The sequence below is a fragment of the Daktulosphaira vitifoliae genome, unplaced genomic scaffold (genome assembly GCF_025091365.1).
Source record: "Daktulosphaira vitifoliae isolate Bord-2020 unplaced genomic scaffold, ASM2509136v1 Scaffold_333, whole genome shotgun sequence".
NCBI classification, from domain to species: domain Eukaryota; kingdom Metazoa; phylum Arthropoda; class Insecta; order Hemiptera; family Phylloxeridae; genus Daktulosphaira; species Daktulosphaira vitifoliae.
In genome coordinates, this window is record NW_026099898.1 from 2953 (window position 1) to 14451 (window position 11499).

The window sequence follows — 11499 nt, forward strand, 5'->3', positions numbered from 1 at the left end:
TATTTTATATCATAAGAAACGCTTCGATGCATATCTATTGATAGTGTTTAATTTTAAAAAATTGATGAATAATTACAAAAGTAACAACAACTTCTATTTCATTAATTATACCCAGATTAGTAATTCTTTCAATTATATATTATATAATTTTTTAAATTAATTGTTTTCAAAGTGTGTGGACGTGGCATAGTTGAGACAAATATAGATAATTAGTAGTTTTTTCATTTATATGTATTACATATGAATAAATTTTTGTTACTTATGAATAAATACACTGGTCTACAAGGAATTTTCATCAGAGACAGAATATAATTTTTTAAACGTTTGTGCGTCAATTTAAAATTTGCTATTATATTTTAGCTTTGATGCGAAGCTGAGAAGGTATTGGTTTTACTAAGATGTGTTTATTTTTTTTTTTTTTTGTGTCTGTTACCACTTTTTCTCAGCACTCACAGAACCGATTTCTTTCAATTATACGTCAAAAGATCACAAATTGTATCTAGTCGAAGATATTACCCTCAAAAATTGAAAAAAATGCCCTCGATCCCGGTAAATGGGGGAAACCTCCAAAAAAATTACAAATTTAAAAATCGCTAATTTTCGAAAAATTTACAGTTTTTTTACTAAAAACTGCCATAACTTTTTTAAAAATGAACATATTAATATGATTTTTTTTATATAGATGCATGATATCATTTCCTTTCATTTGTTATATTTTTTTTATAAATTTAACCTTTTATGAGCACACAGGGGGGATTTAAATTGACAACTTTTTCAACTTAACTTAAATTTTGAAAATGTTCCGGAAGGTCTGACACTTTTATATATATCTTAAATTAAAGCTAATGTAATATGCTTTATCATGAAAAAAAAAATTTCGGACTTTATCTTATCTTCATGGTGAAAATGGCTACAGAATGCTATTTTTGTGTGAAAATTTTCGATTTTGTATTTTCCATTTTTAACTTTATTATGCTATAACTTTTTGAAAAATGTATGAATCATTACAATTTTTTTATGAGAAGTAGTATTTATATAGATCTTTCATTCGACATACTGTTTTTTTAAATCGGACCATTTCCCTAAATACAGGGNATAAATCGGACCATTTGCCTTAATATAGGGGGGATTCAAAACATAAAAATACATATAGAAAATAGAACTTTTTCAACTTAACTTTTGGAAGTGTTCCGGAAGGTCTGACACTTTTATATATATCTTAAATTAAAGCTAATGTAATATACTTTATAATGGTAAAAAAAAATTTCGGACTTTATTTTATCTTCATGGTGAAAACAGACATTAAACTTAATAAAAAAAATACGATTTTTGTAAAAAAATTCTTTTTTATATTTTTAACTTTATAATGCTATAACTTTTTGAAAGATGTATGGATCAATATAATTCTTTTTTTTGTAGATGAATGATGTTTTTACCTATCATTTGGTATATTTTTTTTATAAATCTGACTTTTTACCTGCCTACAGGGGGGGATTCAAAATGACAACTTTTTCACAAAAAATTTACTTTTTCAACTTAACTTTTGGAAGTGTTCCGGAAAGTCTGACACTTTTTTATATATATTAAATTAAAGCTAATGTAATCTACTTTATTATGTAAAAAACAAATTTCGGACTTTATTTTGTCTTCACGATGAAAATGGCTACCAAATGCTATTATTGTGTGAAAATTCTCAATTTTATTTTTTACATTTTTAACTTTATAATGCTATAACTTATTGAAAAGTGTATTGATCAATATAATTTTTTTATGGGAAATTCTATTTTTTAATAATCCCTTTTTCATTCGACATACTTTATCTTAATCAGGATATTAATAAGGAACTAGCAGTTTATGAAGCTTTTGGAATAATCCAACAATTTTTTAAAATTAAACACTATCTAAAGATTTGCATCGAAGCGTTTTTTTTTGATAGTGATTTTAATCACTGTCAGATATCATTATACTTGATCCATCTATACCACGTCACTACTGTGCCGCGACCCCCCTGTGCTGGGTTTTTTTTATATTTTTAACTTTATAAAGCCATAACTTTTTGAAAGATGTATGAATCAATATAATTCTTTTTTTTATGTATGCATGATGTCTTTAACTATCATTTGGTATAATTTTTTTATAAATCTGACTTTTTACCTGCCCAAAGGGAGGGATCCAAAATTACAACTTTTTCAGAAAAAATTTACTTTTTCAACTTAAATTTTGAAAGTTTTCCTGAAAGTCTGACACTTATATATATATCATAAAATAATGCTAATGTAATGCACTTTATTATAGAAAAAAAATTTCGTACTTTATTTTGTCTTCAGGGTGAAATTGACTACCAAATGCTATTTTTGTGAGAAAATTCTCGATTTTATTATTTATATTATATTTAACTTTATAATGCTATAACTTATTGAAAAGTTTATGGATCCACACAATTTTTTTATGAGAAATAATATTTTTTAATAAACCCTTTTTCATTCGACATACTTTATCTTAATCGAGATATTAANCTTTTTCATTCGACAAACTGTATCTTAATCGAGATATTAATAAGGAATTAGCAGATCATGTAGCTTTTGGAATAATCTACCTATTTTTTAAAATTAAACACTATCTAAAGATTTGCATCGAAGCGTTTTTTATGATAGTGATTTTTAATCACTGTCAGATATCATTATACTTGATCCAAATATGTCACGTCACCACTGTTGCGCGACCCCCCTGTGCTGGGTTTTTCATTTCATAGTACATAAAATAAGCTTTAATTTGATATTTGTTTAAAGGACGCACTATTTCTGGAACATTTTCAAAAGTTAACTTTAAAAAGTTAGTTTTTGTAAAAAGTTGTCATTTTAAATCCCCCCCTGTGAGCAGGTTAAGTGTTAGATTTTTAAAAAATATTATAAATTAAAGGTAAATATCTAAAGTTTGAATATAAAAAAAAATTATGTTTATTTGTTGATTTTTGAAAAAGTTATGGAAGTTTTAAGAAAAAAAATTGAAAAAAATGACAAAATTTATCGATTTTAAAAATTGTAATTTTTTTGAAGATTTCCCCCATTCGCGAGGAACGAGGGAAAATTATTCAATTATTAAGGATTATGTCTTCATTAAGAAACGATTTGTGATCTTTTGACGTATTGTTGAAAGAAATCGGTCCAGTGAGAGCTGAGAAAAAATGGCAACAGACATAAAAAAAAACACAATAATGATGAAATTAATACCTTCTCAGCTTCGCATCGAATCTAAAAAATGAAAAATATATATGTATATATATCATATATTTATAACAATAAACCAAAAATAATATTTTTTTTTCAAGCTTTGAGGACATGCAATTATCTGTAAAAAAAACAGTATTTAATCAATATTTTTTAAATCTTAAATTTGTTTTTACTTTTGCTGTTTGAATTCATCATATTTGATATTTTTATTTTCCTTTAAATAAAACATATTAAATAAGTTATATTCTTTGTTAGTAAGTTTTTATGAGACATGGTTTTTAATTGCCATGTTTTGCAAATATGCTATGACAGACCTATGTTTTGATATTAATATAACATTTTTTCAGGTAAAGAATATATTAAAATGAAAATTGTGTATAAATTTACCGTATTAATATTTTATTTCATAATTATTACTCCTAATATATATTATTACTTAAAAAAAAAATTAGAGGAAAAATTATATATTTTTTTTTAATTTATCATATATAAAGCTGAGGGTTCTTGGACAGCTCAAAAATGTAGAAAATTATACTTTTTGTTATGTATAAAATATTTTTCATGGTATGGAGAATAATAAATTTAGCCTTTTTGAAAATTATATTTTAGTTACACTTAAGTTTGAATTTCCTTATGAATTATTGAAAAATTAGATAATTAAAACCCAAGCATGACTAGACTTTTATAGTAAATTGTGACGTTCACCGACTTCTAACCATGAGGCTTTCACCGATGAAGCACATAAACCCAAACGAAGTTGGATTCACCACTAGCCGAGGCTCTACCAGACCGGAGCATAGTGGAATTTTAAATATTACTGACACATTTGTTTTTTAATTTACTAAGTTTTTACCTTACTCTAGGGGAAAAGGAATTAAAAACTGATAGATGAGTAGTCTAGGTGATGAGGTTCTATTTTACATAATGAGTTTAAATAAAATAATGATGCCCGAAATACAATAAAATAATGTCAGTTACAAATGTTCAAAATAAAATAAAATTAAAAATTCTTTTATATAACATATTTCAAGTCATAGTTAAAATTATTACAAATTATTAAATGTGCTAAAGGACAAATAAAACAAAAAGGAAATGAAGGAGAAAATAATCTCTGAAAATGCTGTATTGACTATGTTCGATTTGACCAAGGGCCAGGAGCGTACTTTCTAATATTGAATAAAATAAATTGGTTATCATTGCAATAATGTTCAAACTAAGAACTTGACATCGGTCAATATGGATCTAAGGCTTTTATACCGAGCCTTGAGACTGCTAAGCACATCTAGATTGGTCCAACATATGTGAGGTATTATTACACTCAACATGACAAAAATAATTATAGGATGGACGAAAATAATATTTCAAACTGATTTACCAATAGTCAATGAGCAAATGTGCCAAGAGATCAGATAGAATAATCATATTAAAATATTTAAAATATATTAATATCATTTAAGATATTTTTGAAGAAACCTCGTGACAATGCACGAATAGAAGAAACAATGAAATAGACGAAAATAAAGAAAGACGGGAATGCTGTACAAAGTTACCAAATTATATTATCATGATGTCCAGGCCGTAGCCAACAAATGAAATCTTCACGCATGGTTCGATCGCCAGGGCCAAAAGTAAAAGTTAGGCAGCTATGAGATGTTCAATATACGCAAAAAATAAAATTAAGTAGGTGGCTGGNTCCAAAAGTAAAATTTAGGCAGCTATGAGATGTTCAATATACGCAAAAAATAAAATTAAGTAGGTGGCTGGAGACAGATTTGACGACCGGCCAAAATCATTTGAACAAAACGGCCAGAACACTTGACGGCCACGACACACATGGACCGGAAGGGAAAACAAACGCCGACATCAGTGCATGCCTCGTTGACAGACATCTGGGACCGGTTGAATTATTGACAGTACTGTAGTGGTCAGCTGGGCGTTTTGTTATCACAATGATAATTTGTTATGAACGATTGTACAACAGATAAAATATAAAAAGGGAGTGTGCGATTGCATTATTTAGGACGATTTAATTATGTTATTACTAAATTATAATGTTCAAAATTAATTTTTATTCAGCACGAAATTAATACTATTCAGACAATAACACCGCATTACCAATTGCTGAGCAGTTACACTTAATTGTATGATGTTCACATTAACTAATTGAATTAACTTATTTTGTTAAACAATACTATTAAAGATAGGTCAATTTTTTACGTCACAAAATATTATACAGATTACAAGAAAACGTGGAATGGTAGAGTCAATTTCTATTAAATATACAAGAGTACGAGTAAAACTGGTACAAGTCAATATTAATAATTTTTCGGAAGTCTATTGAAAAATTAGTTAATACAGTATTTAGTATTTAAATATCAAACTCTAGTTATCCAAAAATTTACTTTCATAATTTGGATCCTACGCGACAGCTGGATCGAAATATACCTAATATCAATATTACTATTCACATATTAAAATAAAAAGTATTTTCTTTTACTATTATCAAAGTTTCACATGATATCAAACAATTTATTTGTAGGGTTTTACGTGAGTTCAGACTACTTATTTTCAAGTATGGCCTCTAAAATATATAGGGAACGACTAAAATTTATATTTAAATATTAACATATACAGAATAGAATTTAATTTTCAGAAAAGAAAGTTTAATTAATTAAAAACTAATTAAAGATAATCATCTCAATTTTAAAAATTAAAATAAAAATCTCAATATTATACTATATTATTTTTTTATGGAAAATATCACTACCATAAGAAGAGATGAGCAAAAAAAAAATTTAAACCATAAAAACTTTATCAATAGTTATAACTAGGCTATTAAAATTCGAGATGGGTTCTTTATGGTTGTGGGCCTACGGGTGTACGCCCTTAATCCGGTTTGAAAGAAATCCATCCATGTTAAAATAAATCGTATGATAAAATAAAGAAAATTTATTAGTACAAATGGATTTTTAAATTTTCCTGTCGAGCCTGTGCTCATTCATTCGCTATGCTACAAAAAACACTTGACACGGTACCATATATTAGCATTACGCTTATTATACTTATATCTTGTTTCTCTCATCGGTCGCTTTATTACATCACGATTCTAGCTCGATTACAATTTCCCGATTTTTTATAAAATTTGCAAAGTCTATCTGCTGAACCACGAACGAACAGTAATTATGAACCCAGTAAGTAATTAATCATTATTATTTTAAAATATCTAACAAAAGTTTTTCTTATGGTTTGATTAGATAATAGGTTTCGACTACAAAATTAAATAATTTTACTTTGTAATTTATTAATCTTTTAACTTTATTTGTGTGTTACTATTAGTCTATAATATTCCAATTTTTTTGGTAACATGTTGCTATATAAATCATTTCTAAAAAAATGATTTTTAGTTTCACGTAAATTTAAAAATGGATTTTTACAATTATAACAAATTTTATAATGCGCTCAATTGAGTACATTTTTTTAACAACTTTCTTTTATTGATTTTTTTAGTTAAAGTAAATCATTAAAATTATTTCAGTTCTGTATATTTCAATTGTAGAATCTTTTTAAACACCAAAAGTTACTAGGAAATGATTACTATAATTTCTATTTAAGTGATGTCGATAAAAATGCAAAAAAATGTTGAGCTATTCTGATAAATTTACAGTAAATAGGAATATACNAAAATGTTGAGTTATTCTGATAAATTTACAGTAAATAGGAATATACAATTTCTTGACTGCATATTAATCTTAATAATATTATTTTAATGATGATTAATTAGTTATTTTCTTCAACCGAATAAATTTTTATTTTTATTTCACAAAAGAATTGACCAATAAAAATCAATAGGATTTCCCACTAAACCTAATATCCGCTTTTAAAAAGCTCAAGTACAATTTATGAGAATTTATATCTTGTGATTAATAGGATCACATGTACAATTATAAAAATATATTTCTATTACAATTTTTTGTCGAAAAATATTTGTCCAGTCATATTCACGTATATTTTGCTTATATAAAATATTATATTATATAAACTAATAACAGTTTTTATAAATATAAATATTATTTTGGCTGTAAGGCTTATTATCATAACAGTTAGACCAGCTAAATCTATGGTTCAAATAGCTGGGCAGTTGACAAGAAAGTAGATTAGAGAGTGAGTGTAGCAGAGATGAGAATGCTTAGATGGATGAATGAAGTAACTAGAGAGGATAGGATAAGGAACGAACATATAAGAGGGAGTATAGGTGTAACGTCAATCGTAGAGAAGATGAGAAAAAATAGACTTGATGGTCATGTTATGTGGAGAGAGGAATCGGAAGCTGTAAGAACAGTTATAGATATGAATATTGAAGTAAGAAGATATAGAGTAAGACCAAAAAATATATGGGGGGTGTCATTGAATGCGATATGAAGACGGCTGATGTGAGCGTAGATGATATGGGTGATTGTGTCAAGTTTAGGATAAGGGTTGCCGACGCCAAGTAGTTGGGATTATGGCGAAGAAAAGAAGAAGATTTTAACTGTAAGACTTATATTTTTAATATAAAATAGGAAATTAAATTTTGTTGTTCTTAAATAGAAAATTTAATATTTTAATTAAAAATAAAATAATTTCTAAAGTATGTGAAATAAAGAAAATATTGTATGCGTTTAATTATGATCAATTACAATTAAGTGAAGTTATTTTAATTATTTTTACACTTTGTTTTCAGATTAATAACAGAAGAAAATGTTAAAATTAGAATTTTTTTCATTTTTGTAAGTATAGAATATTCGATGCATTTGATTTTATTAATTAACATTTAATACTTGAATTGAGCGAGAAGTGCAAAAAGATAGAGCTCCTCTTCTAAAATAAAAAAAAAATACTTATTATATGAGATGACTATAAATGTCTTTTAGATATTATATAATTTAAAATAAAAATGTTTAAACTATTTAGAATAGTGTAAACAGGCTGTAAAAGTTGAAACATGTATGCTTCTGTGTTTCTATTAATAAAGTTTTTTACTTATTCATTGTTGATTTGTTCATATTAAAAATTCTCTCATTCCCCGTAAATTGGGAAAATCATCCAAAAAATTACAATTTTTATGGTTAAATTTTAACTTTTTTTAAACTTAATATTATATGGTTATGGTACATTTGATTTTTCTTAGGGATACTGTTACTTAATACATTGTCTTTGTGGATTAATTTACAGTGTTTACATTTATAGTACAGATATGAATCTTAAACTGAACAAATACATACATTGTATTAATTACATTAGTGATTATGCTATGATATCAATTTAAGACAAGTGTATTATTTTGTGATACACATTGCGATTTGCGAATAATATTAAATTAGAGTGACGGACGGTATCACAACATGAGTTAAAATAGAGTACAAGTAATTAGTAATATTACAGAGTGGGAGATAAATGATGTGACTATACCCTATCATAATGATAGTTTCAATTGTGGTGTTTTTATGTTATATTTTGCAGATCAATTGATGACTAATAAAATAATTATGAACATATTCAATCCGAATGATTACAGAAAGAAATTACAAAATTTGATTTTAAGTAATTCGGAGTGTATAAAAAACAGTAGTCTAATCTGTGGTGTTGATGAAGGTAGTCTTAATGAGAAAAGTAAAAAGATTGACAAAAGAAGTGGAGAAATAGTACAATGTGAGTCTTGTACTCGATGGTTATATATCAATTGTTTACTGAAAAATGATCCACTGCCTGACAATGAAAACAAGTGGTTCTGTGGAAATTTTTTACATAACTTTACTTCATTTTTTTTAAACTTAATATGATATTACAGACAAAATATTCAGACTTTTGGTATTCTTTTATACAATTTAATAAAAAACCGAAGTACAGGAAGGGTTTGAAAATAATACCAGCCACGAATGTTTAAATTATTTTTATCCTACACAATTGTTGAAAATATTCAGAAATACATTAAACTTATATAAAATTAAATATTTTAAAATATACAGTATTATTAAAAAAAATTTGTACCGGTGATGTTCTATTATGAAAAACACTTTACATAAAGTATTTTTTTTAAATTAAAAATCTCCACAAATAATAGTGGTATAAGACTAATTTTTATACTAAAATATGCAGAAAATCATTTATTAGCAGTTATAGAATAGTTTTATTAAAACAGTTTAAAAATTTTAATTTTAATAAGATCTTAAAAATCTCAAAAGACTCAAAAATTAGGTTAAATATGTTATTTTAAATCGAAATTTCGCACAGATTATTTTTAACAAATTAAAAATCAAAATTTTTTATACTTCGAACAAATAATTTTTTTTTGTTTATAAATAATTTCTTTATATGAAACAACTCGTTTTTTACTAATGAGTAAATATCTCAAAAATTAGAGCTGATAAAAAATGTGTAATAGCAGATTTGAAATCAAATTTGTTTAGAAAAATGTATCTATCTCTGATAAAAATTGCTTGTAGAATTTTAAATAAATACATTGGGTATTTATTCAAAATTAACAAGAAATTATTTTCTGAATAGAAAGACAAGAATATAAACATATATTATTAACCTATCTGTATATCATAGTCTTATAATAATAAATATTCCATTTTTTATTATTATAACTAAGATTATGGGCATCTCATACCCTTTTTAAACACCAAAAATTAATTAGAAATGATTACTATGATTTTTATTTAAGTGATCTATTACGATAAAAATGTAAAAAAAATCGAAGTTTTCTGATAAATTTACTGTAAATAGTAATTATAAAATTTCCTGATTGCATATTAATCTTAACAATTTCATTTTTTATTTTTGTTTAATAATGTCAATGCCAAACTTGCAAGTTATGCTAAAAGTTATGTTAGTAAATTCACTTTTTTTTTTTATTAAAACTTTCACTTTAAAGGACAAAAAAAGTAGGTTCAACATGATTATTTTTAACATATTAAAAATCAAAATCAATAATAATTTGAAAACAATTAATTTTAAAAATTATATAATATATTATTAAAAGAATTACTAATCTGGGTATAATTAAGGAAATAGAAGTTGATGTTGCTTTTGTAATAATCCATAATTTTTTTTAAATTAAACACTATCTACAGATTTGCATCGAAGCGTTTCTTATGATAGTGATTTTAATCACTGTCAGATTAAATCTATACTGGACCCAACTATGCAACGTCTTCACTACGCCCCACTGTTTTGTGTTTTTTATGAAATAGTTGTTATTTTAAATCCGACCCTGTGGGCAGGTAAAGGGTTAGATTTTGACAAAATTTATATCAAATAAAATAATACCTAAGGTTTCTATGTAAAATACATGTTTTTGATTTGTTCATTTTTAAAAAATTTATGGCAGTTTTAAAAAAAAAGTTTAAAAAATGTCGAAAATTAACCAATTTTAAAAATTGTATCTTTTATGGGGATGTCCTCCTTTTACAGTGGACAAGGGAAATTTTTTCAATTTTTAAGAAAAATTTCTTCAACTATATATGATTTGTGATCTTTTGACGTATGGACGAAAGAAATCGGTTCGGTGAGAGCTAAGAATAAGTGGTAACAGACACAAAAAAAAACATCTTAGTAAAATTAATACCTTTTCATCTTTGCCTCAAGACCTCAAGATAAAATCGAACCCATATGTAGTCCTTAGATTTGTTTGAATATCACTATATATAACTTCTCTGTAATATAATAACACGACCATTTTTCTGAATGCTAAGAAAAAATAAATAAAAATATTATTAATTGATTAAAAGTAACTAGATATGAGTTTTTTATTTAATACTGGAATAATTCAACTTGATAAATTAATAAAATAACTTTTTATCAACAATAATTTTTTCGATAATCCCTATAATTTAAAACGACTATCGATAATAATAAAAATAAGTGTATTTATCGTCTATTTTTATTTGTTTTGAAATACATTTTAAAAATATTTTAGCCATATGGCTTTGATTATTTGAATAACGAATAAAAAGTTATTTTACTAATATATCATGTATATCAGATGGAATTTTTTATTCTAAAAATTACTTAAATAAAAATAATACATATAATTTTATTAAGTAAAAATTAATTTTATAATATCAAGTAAAATAGAAATTTTTATTACAAATTAAGGTGTAATAATATCAAGTCGTANTTTTATTACAAATTAAGGTGTAATAATATCAAGTCGTAAAAGTGAAATTTAATAATATTTTATGGTATATGGGAATCTATTGCGAATGGTTCCATTTTGTCGTATAAT

The 11499-nt window shown here is 25.3% G+C and overlaps 1 long non-coding RNA gene across 1 annotated transcript; it reads right to left on the reverse strand.

Annotated features, from left to right (window-relative positions):
* Positions 1-7858: 7858 nt before the first annotated feature.
* On the reverse strand, positions 7859-11084 carry LOC126909393 (uncharacterized). The gene is made up of 2 exons (XR_007705031.1): positions 10840-11084; positions 7859-8087 (listed from the first exon to the last, which is right to left on the reverse strand). It is a non-coding gene; the product is annotated as an uncharacterized LOC126909393 (long non-coding RNA).
* Between the last annotated feature and the right edge of the window lie 415 nt (positions 11085-11499).